Source organism: Leptopilina boulardi, unplaced genomic scaffold (assembly GCF_019393585.1).
Source record: "Leptopilina boulardi isolate dan_hultmark-lab unplaced genomic scaffold, ZJU_Lbou_2.1 LbouV2_280, whole genome shotgun sequence".
Taxonomy (NCBI): Eukaryota; Metazoa; Arthropoda; class Insecta; order Hymenoptera; family Figitidae; genus Leptopilina; species Leptopilina boulardi.
Window position 1 is genome coordinate 1,598,668 of NW_026137841.1, and position 12,478 is coordinate 1,611,145.

The following is a 12,478-nucleotide window of genomic DNA, read 5'->3' on the forward strand; positions in this document are numbered from 1 at the left end:
ATCGTTGCAGCTGTGATGTTCTGTGAACCCGTAAATTCCCACAAGAGCTAAAATGAAAAAGTATAAAGTTATAATTACAAATATATTAATATAAATTATAAATGTCAATTAGTTGATACATTTTTTAATAGAACTCAAGTTTCTTGAAAAATTGAAATTTGGAATTCCTTCATAATTTCTGTTATTTTTCATCGACAATTTTTTACTCTTTTTCCATGATTCTGTGCAGTCAGTCGTATGGATTTAAAAAATTTCAATTTTGTCATAAAATAAAATTTTTAAAAATTAAAAAAATTTAATGGTCAAAAATTACTTTGTTCGTAATAGAATAGGGTTTTAGTTGCAATAGAAATACGAAGTTGAAGTACGCAACGTTTATCAACGAAAACAATTTTTCTAGAAGTTAAATAGGCTAAAATTACATATATATAATCTAGGCGTAATATTTAACTTAAAAAAAATTTTCAGTTAAATATCGCGTCTAGATTACGCATCTAAGCGTAATATTTAACTTAAAATTCTTTTTCGTTGGTAAAAGTTGTGTTCTTCAGGTTCGTAAAAAAATGTCAAATAAATTTGAAACCCCTGAAGAACGTGAACTTTGATTGGTTTTTGACTTCTGATTGGTGAATCTTTTAAAATTCAATTTCTTCCACAATTTTTAGTATTTTTCATAAACAGTTTTTTAAAATACTGTTTTCATGATTCAGAACAAATAATAGATTGTATGCATATGAATTTTGAAAAATTAAAATTTGGATAAGTTTATGATTATAATTAAAACCGATTATTTTCGATGCAATAAGGGTTCGTACACAAACTATGTAAATCACTTTGGGGGAGGGGTTTTTACGGTCATCAGAAAAAATAGCGCTAATGTATACAGAGGGTGCCCGCAAAATCTCATTTTAAAAATTCCCTGACTTTTCCCTGATTTCTCCCTGACTAATTTTTCTTCTTTCTTGATTAATAAATTTTTTAATAATTTAAAAATCTTGATATTTAATTTCCTTTTTTCGTTGGATCAAAATTTCCCTGACTTTTGAATATATTTTTACAAAATTCCTTGACAAATCCCTGATTACTAAAATTCCCTGAATTCTCCCTGATTAATTTTTCTTCTTCTTTGATTAATAAATTTGTTAATAATTGAAAAATCTTGATATTTAATTTCCTTTTCTGTTGGATCAAAATTCCTTCACTTTAGAAGATTTTTAAAAAAATTCCCTGACTTTCCCTGACTACTAAAATTCCCTGTCTTTTCCCTGACTTGGGGACACCCTGAATACAACAGTGTCTTACGTAGGGTGAAAATTTCCAAAAAAGTCATACGCAGTTTGTGTAAGGTTTATAATTTCAACAAATATCACTTCGTATACCATTTCAGATACTCCCAGTGCCGGGTACTTTTTAAGCATTGCTGCTGCAGAATGATTCTTATTGTCTTTACTCCGACATTCTCGGGTCTGATGTAATGTACGTCTAATGAGTTCTTTGCTACCATCCTTTCCCTTCCTTACTTCCCTCGACATTAAGTCTATTTGTTCCTTTTGCCAATCTGAATTTGTAGATTGTGTATTTTTTGATTTCTTAACTTTTTGCCTTTTTAGGCTGTCTTTTAAGGCTTTCTCCACTCCGACCTATATTTTGCATATGCGAATTAGGAGAGTATTTCGCATGAAAAAAGGGATCATGTCTGGTTTATTTTTCAAAATTTGTTAATGAAAGTACTATATAAGTGTACCAAGTTTAAATAAATAATTTTCACATGTTCCTATACTGTATAAATCTTGGGTGCACTACACGCCCAAATGTTTCCATTGAATCAGTGGAAAATTTTGGGTATGCTGAGCAACCGAGACTTCGGGCGTACGGCATTGAGTGTACTATGCGCCCAAAATTATTTTCGTGTAAATTACATTTTAGAGTTATGGAATGCGAACAATTTTTTGTCTATTTATATAACATTTCTTATTTAAAAACCACCGATAACATTGTTTTTATAATTAATAAGAACAAATTTAAAAGTGAAAATAAATTATAAATATTTTTAATGCAAATATTTTTAAAAATGCACTTATTTAGCACTACTATCTCTAAATTAACAAATTTAATTACGGATTTTTACTTGCCTTAATTACAGAATTTACTGTTTATTTTATTGAGTAAAATTTACTATAATTTTATAAAATGCGAATTGTTTATTTATATTATTGGCGTAAACGTAGAAAACTTAGAAATTTTATTTCTTCAAATAGAATTTTTTCATATATAAAAAATTACTACAGTCTAATTTTTTATAAATATTATTTTTTCGAAAGATTATTTTCACTAAATTTTCTAATGCCGAAATATTAATTTTCAATATTATTATTACACCTATTTAGCATTTCTCACAATAATTAATCTCGCGTATTAAAAATTTAAAACAATTTCGACCTTAACAATTTATCACTTACATTTTTTAATTTTAATTAATTAATTTCTGTGTATTTTAATTTTTTTGTTACATAATTCAGTTTACCAAATTGACGTTTCTTGTAATTTGTTAAAGAAGCTACTTTTTAATTACTCATATGTACATATAAAAAATGCTACATTGGTATAAACAATTTTGTGGAAATTTATAAATCCATAGGAGTAAAATTACAAATAAAGCTTGAGAAATTAATTTCTGAATTTTCTATATATGCAATTATATTTTTTATGTAGAATGGTAATTCTGATATTAATAAAATTATAGTAAAATCTCTTTCGAAAGAGCCCACTTTGAGAAAATATAGAATAGAAAAAATAAATAGCGAAAAATATTAAAGTGACCCAGTTTGGAATATTGACTTCAAATTAATATATAACTTCAAATACCCGATTTTACGAAAGATTCGTCACTTTTCTTCAGTTAAAGTTTGGTAGTTTCGTATTTATCGACAAAAAAGTTTAAATTTGATTCAATTAAATTAAATTTGATTTGGTTGGACACAAATTTTAATTTGATTTTAATCAAAATAGTCTACGTTACACCTTTTATAACAAAAAATTATCAGAGTTCATTTGACTATCTTGCTCAGGATTTAAAAAATTCTTTCAAAAAAAACTCAATTTTTTATGAAACATATAAAATTATTTGTTTTAAAAAATATGTAACGAAGCTTCTTGTTAAAATTGTTTAAGTGATCAATTTCTCGTAAAATCAAGCGTAAATATTCCATCCCGAATAGTCTCTAGAAAAATTGTTTAAGTAGTAAATTTCTAGCTAAATTAAACATACATATTCCATCCCGAATACACCTTTGAAAGAAGGAAATTTCTTGACCAAGGCCACAGCAACTTCTTTAATTTGGTGAGAAGCAGTTTTGTCGTGTTGAATTAAATTTGAAGTCACCGTTCTTATTATTTCTGACTGTTCATTGAACTTAATATGCCCCAAATTTATTGATTTCATTAAATGAGGACGAAAAACATCAGGAATTAGGTAATCAAGAGTAGCCTAAAAAAATAATATTTTCAATAATGGTGTAGAAAATATAATGGATAAGATTTAGAATAAAAGTAGGAAAAAGAACCTTAGAGATAAAAAAGGTAAAAATTCATAAATAGAAAATAAAAACAGTAGTAAAATGTATTGGAGTAGAAACAGAATGTAATAAAGTAAAAATAAAAATTGATTTTAAAGTGGAGTAAGGTGAAATATGCAATACTCGATTACATTATTAAAATAATAAATCATTATTAAAATTTAATAAATTGCAAATAAATCATTATTTTAAAAAATTCTTTTTTGGTTATATAGTGGAAGTTTTAAACTTTGAAATACGGAATTATATAAGTTAATTTAAAATGAATAGTTTATCCTAAAAACGATAGAAATTTCATTTAATTTTAAAAAAATCTTTTTTTGAGGTCATGGATCCAATAGTCCATCAGCCATAAGAATACATGTAACGAACGGAACTAATACTCGGTCGGGTGCCAACAGTCGATCAGTTTCATTTAATGAAATGCCTAATTGAATACTGTACCTAATCGAGTGTAGGTTCAACTGCCTTAGAGTATCTTCAAGAAAAAGAACTTACATTTTGTTCACATTGAACACAAGTATGGCGCTGGATTTGATATACAGAAGTATTTGATGTAGAAAGCAGTTGATTATCATAGCTGGTTGACTCCAGTTGAACGAAAGGTTGATTTTCAGGAACACCTGATGTAGATGACATATTGGAAGGATCTCGATCAGGCACAGTTGATGTTCCTAAAGCAGCTGCACGTAAATCACCTGAAATCTCCGGTTGTTTGCTATTACCAGGTTGTTGATCAATGACTATGGTAGTATTTTGATCTAAAAATTGGAGAAAATTTAAAAAAAAGATTAAAAACTGTAAATAAAAATAATTTATTCCAAAAGTTTTAATATTTATCATTTGTATTCTACAACTATTGCTTATACGTTGAATTTTAATTAAATTCTATACCGATTATTTTGTGAAGGGCTGGTAAACACCCACAATAAATGCACTGGAATCCTAGATCAGGGATCCATTCATACTCCAGACAGTCTGGATGTTCTTTGCAAGCTCCTCTTAAAACATTTCGGCAATCCTTTCCAGCAACACTCATGATTGAATAATTCAAAAACTAAATTTTAATTTAAACGTATCTGCAAATATATACATCAATTATTAGAATTATGTTAAAATTCGCTAACTGAATAGTAGAAAATATAATGTAATGTATTAAAATATATTTAATAAATAACAAAATCTTCAACGTATAAAATATAATACAATTAACAATTCATGACATTCTTATTTTATTATTTGACAGGTAAAAAGTAATCGCCTTTGTTTTAGGTAATGACTTTTTAATTTTAATAAAACAATACAAGCATTTTTTTACCTTTTAATAATTTTATATGATTCATGGATTGTTTATTCCGAAACGTTGGTCAATTATTATTTATTGAAGTATATTATTGTAATAATATTAATCCTGCCAGCTGTAAAAATATTATTAAATTTAAAAAGAAATTTATTTTTTTACAAAACGTAATGCAAATTAAAAAGTTCGTTAATAAAGGTAGGCTAACCTTATTTTACGTAAAAAGATAATCACCGCGAAGAAATAGTGTACTTATACACTTAATGTAAATCGCCAAAATTTTGCTTCACTATTATGTAGACTTCTTCATTTGAGATATGACTATGGTATACGTTAGGTGCGACAAGATCTTCCAAATTGTATTTAACGAAATTGTTCTTATCAGTACTAACTTTGTAGGCCATTAAGCGTACATTATGTTTAACTGTTGTAACAGGCCGACAAATAAACACAGGCGAATTATTATTTTCTATAATAATGCTAAACAGTTCAGCAAACAATGGAAAGCATTCTTGTCGATCATATCCTACTGGAATGTAGCATCTTTTAGCTTTTACTAATAGGAATCACGAATTTTGAAAGAAATAAAAACCTGCATTTCAAGTTATTTAAAAATTCACATGTCTTAAAAGTAAGTTTTTCATGTTTGAAATATATTTATTATAGGCAATATTAAAAAAAGGTTGTTTTATCTTTATTTAAAAATTTTCTAAAGTTTTAAAAGAATTTTTTCCGATACAATCTTACGTCTAAGCAGAAATAACATTTTATTTCCTACTCTAAAGAAACAATAGAATATTTTTATTTATTGCAAACAGAAAAAGAGTAAGTGTATGAATTTACTCACCTTATTAAATGCAAGCTGGGTGAAAAATCACTTCAATCGACACATTACACTTGTGAATCCATTTTAACCTCGACATCACACTGAATGTCATTGTTTTCTTTGCAATAAATTAATTTCATAGAAATCAAAAAGTCCTTAAAACAAGTACGAAATTGGCACCACAAGTGATACTATATTCAGTTGATACCGCTTGAAGTATTCTTTCAATATCTCTTGGGATTATTTTCAGCGGGTACTGTTTTAATACAAAAAACGGTACTAATATAGGACTTTTTTTTACAGTGTGGTTTCTGTCCGTGTACGACCCATCCCAATCGCGTAAGTGAAGCTACGGGTTGATCTCTTGGAGTATGGCGTGTTTGAATAGCAGTGATTAAACTCCAGTGATCTTGACCGATCAATAATAACGGTTTTGCATTTGTGTAATATTCGAGGGGAAGCGACGATAAATGTTTATATTTTATAATTTCTTCTTCTCTTATGGATTGTGAAAACAAGTTTAAACTTTCTACTGTTGAAGCTCGAAATATTTTATATATCGTGTTACTATCTACTGAACTTATTCTAAAATTTACTGTTTGACTATTAGAATCGAATGCTTCGGCGATACAAGTTAAACTTAGTGGAATACGAGGACCTGATATACCTGTGGATCTTGCAATTCCTGCGTCAATCAGTGTTACTGTTGATCCTTCATCCATGAATGTATAAATGATAATATTTTTGGTAGGTCCGTAGATAGTAATAGTTCTTAAGAAATCGTGGCTACCGTCTTCAAAAATAAAGTTTTGAGAAAACAGCGCTCAAAGCTGAATTATATAAAGGTCGAATTTCCTTTTTTTCCATTAGATTTATTTGAAGATCTTTACTCTGGAGTTTTTGGTGTCACTAATTACAAATTTGGTGTCAGTTTTCCAAAATTAAAAATGTCGGATCCAATACCGCGGACTAAGTAATTAAAAATCAATTGCACTAGATGCCGGTCGAAACAACAAACGTTTTTGAAAATTCTTTCTCTTTCCTAGAGTTTTACTTTAATAATCTTAAAACTTTGGAAAATATTCTTGACATGTGTTATACTATTAAATAAAAAAAATTCAATTTTCTCTTAACCCATGTAACCTATTAACGCAGAGAAAATTTTCCGTCTGCGAATTGGGCTTCATCGTTTCTCGAATTGGAATCACGTTACATTTTCAATACTCATTATTTTATTAAATATTGACAAAATCACTTGAAAAAAAACTCTCATTAATAAGTGATTTGAAACGTTGAAGATATGAGAGTTTATTTATTTACAATGTAAACAAATATGTATGTGCACAGTGACTTGCGACATCACGTTGCCATAAACGTGATTAATATACCCAACTCGCCATTCAAATATACTCTCGCCACAGCCGGAGTAACAAAGTACTTCGCCCTTTCGCTCTCACCGAGCTTATGGTTTCTAAGCTTTCACTTGGTTTTCCCCTAAACAACAACCTTAATTTACGTTTTGCTATCCGTTTACTAATTCAGCACCAGAACATGCTTCGGGGGTCGATTCAGTAACTTTTCCACTTCTCACTTCTCAGTGGGAATTGAGAACTTGGATGTGAGAAGTTGGATGTTGGTTCCGCTTCTGACTCATATTCAACTGTTAAACAATTCCATTTTTGATATTTTATATATGACCATCTGTTTTCTTCGAAATGAATAAATTATCGTAATTTTAATAACGTTTTTATATTTCGCGACGAAGGGAGGTATCCAAGGACTATTTTAATTCAATAGAATTAATTAATTAACTCAAAGCTGGAGCAAAGGAAGCGATTGTCACCTGCTTTGTTTTTTCCGGGCGGCAATCGCTTATTTTGCGCCTACTTTGAGTGCACAAAATGTCACAATATAGTTATTTTCGTATCAAGGGCGCAAATAGGTGATTATAGAGAGCACAAAATTAAGAAAAACAGAGAGAAATGAAGCACCTTAGACGAAGTCGAGTGTGCGAAAGGATCGCCGAGGTTCCCCTAATCTCGCCTGAGGCACAATGAGCTCTGTGGCCAACAAAGTTTTTTTGGCTTCTTTTATTTATGCTCTCAATAGAATACCCAACGTGCTCAGTAAGATTTTTATTTTAATCTGATTTTGTGTGAATTACTACTTTCTTGGCACATTTTTGCTAATTAATTTAAAATTCATAAATGTGATATTTTTTCTGAAGTTGGTATAGGGACACACGGTTATCTGTTTTCACTTCTATGCCTCTTTTTTCTCTCTTGATCGTTGCTTCTCTTGATCAAAAGTATTAACTAGCCGTTCGTGATTTTTGCGGAGTCACGTTACAAATGATTTTAGCTCGTCCTCCTCCCTCGTTACAAAAGTGACATAATCGTCGAAGCGTAATGTATATCCTTCGTAATATCTACGCATGAGACCAAAGCAAAAGATCAATATCTCGTTTAATGATCTTTCGCAGCTTAATAATTCTGCTGTCGATGCGAATATTTATTGTTAGTAAGTAACGAAGGACGGTTCACATTTATGAAAAGAGGTTTTAGTTATATCGCCTCCCCCCATTTTCTCTCTCTCTTGTATATTCATATGGGTATATTCATTTATATATGGTAAAAAATGACAAAGGCTAGTGTAAAACTAGTCCAAGGTTGGCCAAAATATATAAAAACCAGGGTGAAATTTAGGCTAGGGTGCAGCCTAACTAGCTCAAGGCTGACTTATGAACATATTCCATTCAAGCCAATACTGTTAAAACTATAACAAGGAATTTTTCTTTTTTAAAATTTTTACATTTCCAACGCTGCAAAAAGCCTAGCTTCACTTTTTATCGCTTTATATGTTCAAAAATGTAATGGAATGAGAGAGAGAGAGAACTTTCAAATTTTTGTAGAAAAATCTTAGCGGATACAAACCGTGGGAACATCCTGTGGAAAATCTCTATACACAATATTGTACAATAAAATGTACATGCATATGATCTTGTACAAGAAAGCGTATACGTGAGAGCAAGCGAGGGAGGCAGACGACCAATAGCTAAGCAGCTATCTCCAGTGTACTTGCAACGCGCAAAGTTGACGTACAGCGCGAGGGGAACTTCCGAAGACTCTATCTCTTGGAAAATTACTCCAATCGATTTGGAATTTTAGGACAATATTCTTGACATATTAAACAATTTTTTAAGACAAACAAAATTTTTTTCATCAGTTGAAACTTATCTACCCCCTAAAAAAAATTCATTTGATGAGACGAAATGTATTAATTTTGCATAATTGAGAAAAGTCTTGTTTATGCAATATGGTGGCTATATAAAATTTTGGTGCATTTTCCTGAATTTAATTTGTTAAAAACTAATTTTTTGACAAAATGTTAATACTCCTCAGCAAATCACGTATAAATTTTATCAACGTAGCAAACAAATACGACATGAAGGTGGAAACAATTCTCTAACTTCCTCTTTGACAAGTGTTACTTTTAAATATAATAATTTACCAAAAATTATTTGATTATACATTTCGATTATTCGAGTAAATTTAACCTTTAGCGGAATTACGAATAGCAACAGCGCTACAAAGATTTCGCTACGTAGTGATTTGAAGCTAAATCCACTTAAAAAAATTTTTTAGATACTCGATGATTAGAAAAAATTGTATCAGTTTGACAAATTTAAGTTAGTACATTTATTTAAAGAAATTACATTTCGCGCAGAACAAATCACCCCAAGTAGCACGGAATATTGCTAGAATGTCACCGTGATATCAAGCGAAAATATTCCTTTTACATTCAGGCGATATCATAATGTCCGGTTTATAGGGTCATTTTACGATAATATTCTCCTGATATTCATTTGATAGTGAGAGGATATCCCTGTGAAATTGAGGGAATATTCCTGTGATATTGATAGAGTAATTTATAAAATTCTAAAATTGGTTTGTTTTGAATATTTAAATAAATAAAATAATAAAATTTTTGTTTAGAATTTTATAAACTACCTTATTAATATGACAGGAATATTCCCTCAATATCAGAGGAATGTAACGGAAATATTTCCTCATATCATAATATCATATCAAATATCATACGAATATCACCGTGGAATTCCCACTTGAAGCGGACATTATAATATCCCCTGAATCTCACAGGAATATTCCTCAAAATATTGAAAATCCTTAAACACATATTTTTTGGAGACTTTACTCAAAATCCTGACGTGGTGCGTAATTTTGGAACCCAGAATCGTGTTCAGCACACAAAAATACATTGGAAACCCTACTGTTAATTCCTATATGAGATCCTTTATAAGATCGCTTATGGTTTCTTATATTGGATTCTATACGAAATCTAATAAGAATATTTCGTAAGAAGAATCTCATCAGTGTCCATATAGGATATCATATAGGATCTCATATGGGGTCGAAATTTGAAAAATAAAATTTGTGAATATCTTACAAACGTTTTATATAAAGCAAAAATATTTTATGTTTAAAATATGTCTCATATTTAAAAAAAAATAACTACACTGTTAAAAATGAAATCTTATTTCACACCACAAAGTGAAAATTTTGAATGTAACATCCCTGAAAGTGTAACTTTTTTACAAAACACTTTTCAAGATGTCATTCTCGTGTGAAGTGTGATTCGAATTTAAGTGTTAGTTTTGTAACACTGTAAAGTTGTAATGTAAAAACTTCGACATTTGTTGCGCGTGTTTTAGATTATACAAAATGATTCTGTTTTCTTTCTACAAGATACATATTTTTTTAGACATTACTTAAAAAGTACAAAAAATTGCAAAACAAATTAAAATAATTTTATTTTTATTACTTTAATAATGATAATATTAATTTAATGATAAAGTGAAGTAGAATTCATAAAATTATAAATGAAAAATGCACATAAGTATATCAAATTTAAAAAAATTATATTATTTATAAAACAAATAAAAAATACATGTCTTCATATTATAAAATTTTATAGATTATTTTGTGCAAAAGTTAATAAAATAAATGAAATGAAATCTAACAACACGTAAAAATGAACTGAACATATACTGAATTTATTTGAAATATTACAAAAATACATCTTATACCTCTAATTTTATAAAATTCTGTACTTAGGAATTATGTAATAATCAGTGGCATGATATGCCTGATGCAAATCGTATGCCACAACGTGAGATAAATCTTTTAAACATAGTAACTCTTCTTTGGCAGACATATCACGTGTTACTTTGTACCCTACATAAATTTCGCAATATTCGACAGTTTTCCATGGCTTACAAATCGCATACCCTAAATCCGACGCAATAAATAGATCAACAATTTCTACAAAAATTGGAAATTCCGAAGAATTCTCTTTTTTCGCAATGAAAGATCCAATTCGATAATCTATTTGAAAATGCAGTTCTTTAACCCGGTAAACATTTTTAATCGTATCATGAAGAGTAGCACTTGTATCGAGTTTATATTTATAAATAATATCTTCAAATGATACATATTTTCCTGTACTCGCTGTCGCTGTAGGTTCTACTTTTTTATCACAATCAACCCATTTTTCGTACATGAATATTTGATGTTGCTCGGCAAAAGTTTTTATGACATTAATGAAATTATTCGTCCTTTTAATCAATTGTTTAAAATAATTATGTTTTCCTTCAAAACGCATTGTCCATAAAAAAATGATAGGTCCCATTAACAGTAGCACCAAAGGATAGTGAATCAACATATGATGTTTTGGTAGTAAGTGGGTTCCTAGAAATTGTAAAAAGTACGAATGATGCTGTACAATTAATTGTCTCAATTCGGCTATCATACTTGGCGTAACAACGGGTGAAAAAACAATTTGTAGAATTTGAGAAAGGAGCTGGAGAACTTGCCATTTTTGAAATAGACGATTTTTTTTTCTTGAGATTTTTCTATGATATCACTTATTATGAGTGGTAAATACATAAATAAGCAGCGAGCTTGTGCGGCTCGTTGACCAATTGAATACCTCTTATGCAAAGCGACAGGACTAGGTTTATTTTTTATTTGCGCATACCCGTAATTAAAAATTTTTATCCTTTCATTTAATTTTTCTAATGTAATTAACTTTTCTTTTTCAACGACTTCTGATAAAAATAATTTTGTTTCGTACTGCACAAAACCTTCAAGTCCGTCATGCCCTATGTCAACTGATAAACATTCGAATGGATCGAAATATAATAACTCATTAAGAATTGAATCAGTTTTACAGCCAACTTTTCTACAAAAATCTTCGTTATCACAGCGCACATTTAATACCTCTGATCTCAAATACTCCTCTTTTTCTAATATCATTGTTTGTGCTTCCGTATGCGTCGCCGTACATATTCTGCAATAATTTGTGGCATTAAAAGATTGAGGTAAATCGTAAAGCATGTTACCACCCAAATTATCGAAACTAAAAGCGGCTATAGTTCCACGCACAACCGTTTCACCAATTTTTATTCCATTAGTTTCGAGTACTTTGATGTCATTAAGGATAGGTGTTAGGACTTTATTCAAACCAAATTCTTTTGCATCTAGAGAATAAAAAAGAGCAACCAAATGAATATTTTCTAACTGGGCATTAAACTCGTGTGGCAAATTGCGAAACACGCAATAAATTGCTCCAATTTTGTGACCACCAGTTTTACTACCTAGAGGATTCACGGTTTCAAACTCATCGAAGTACAATTGTAAAGCAACATTGAGAACATTTGATTTAAAAAGAGGGTGCCTTTTATAGTATAGCCCGTCC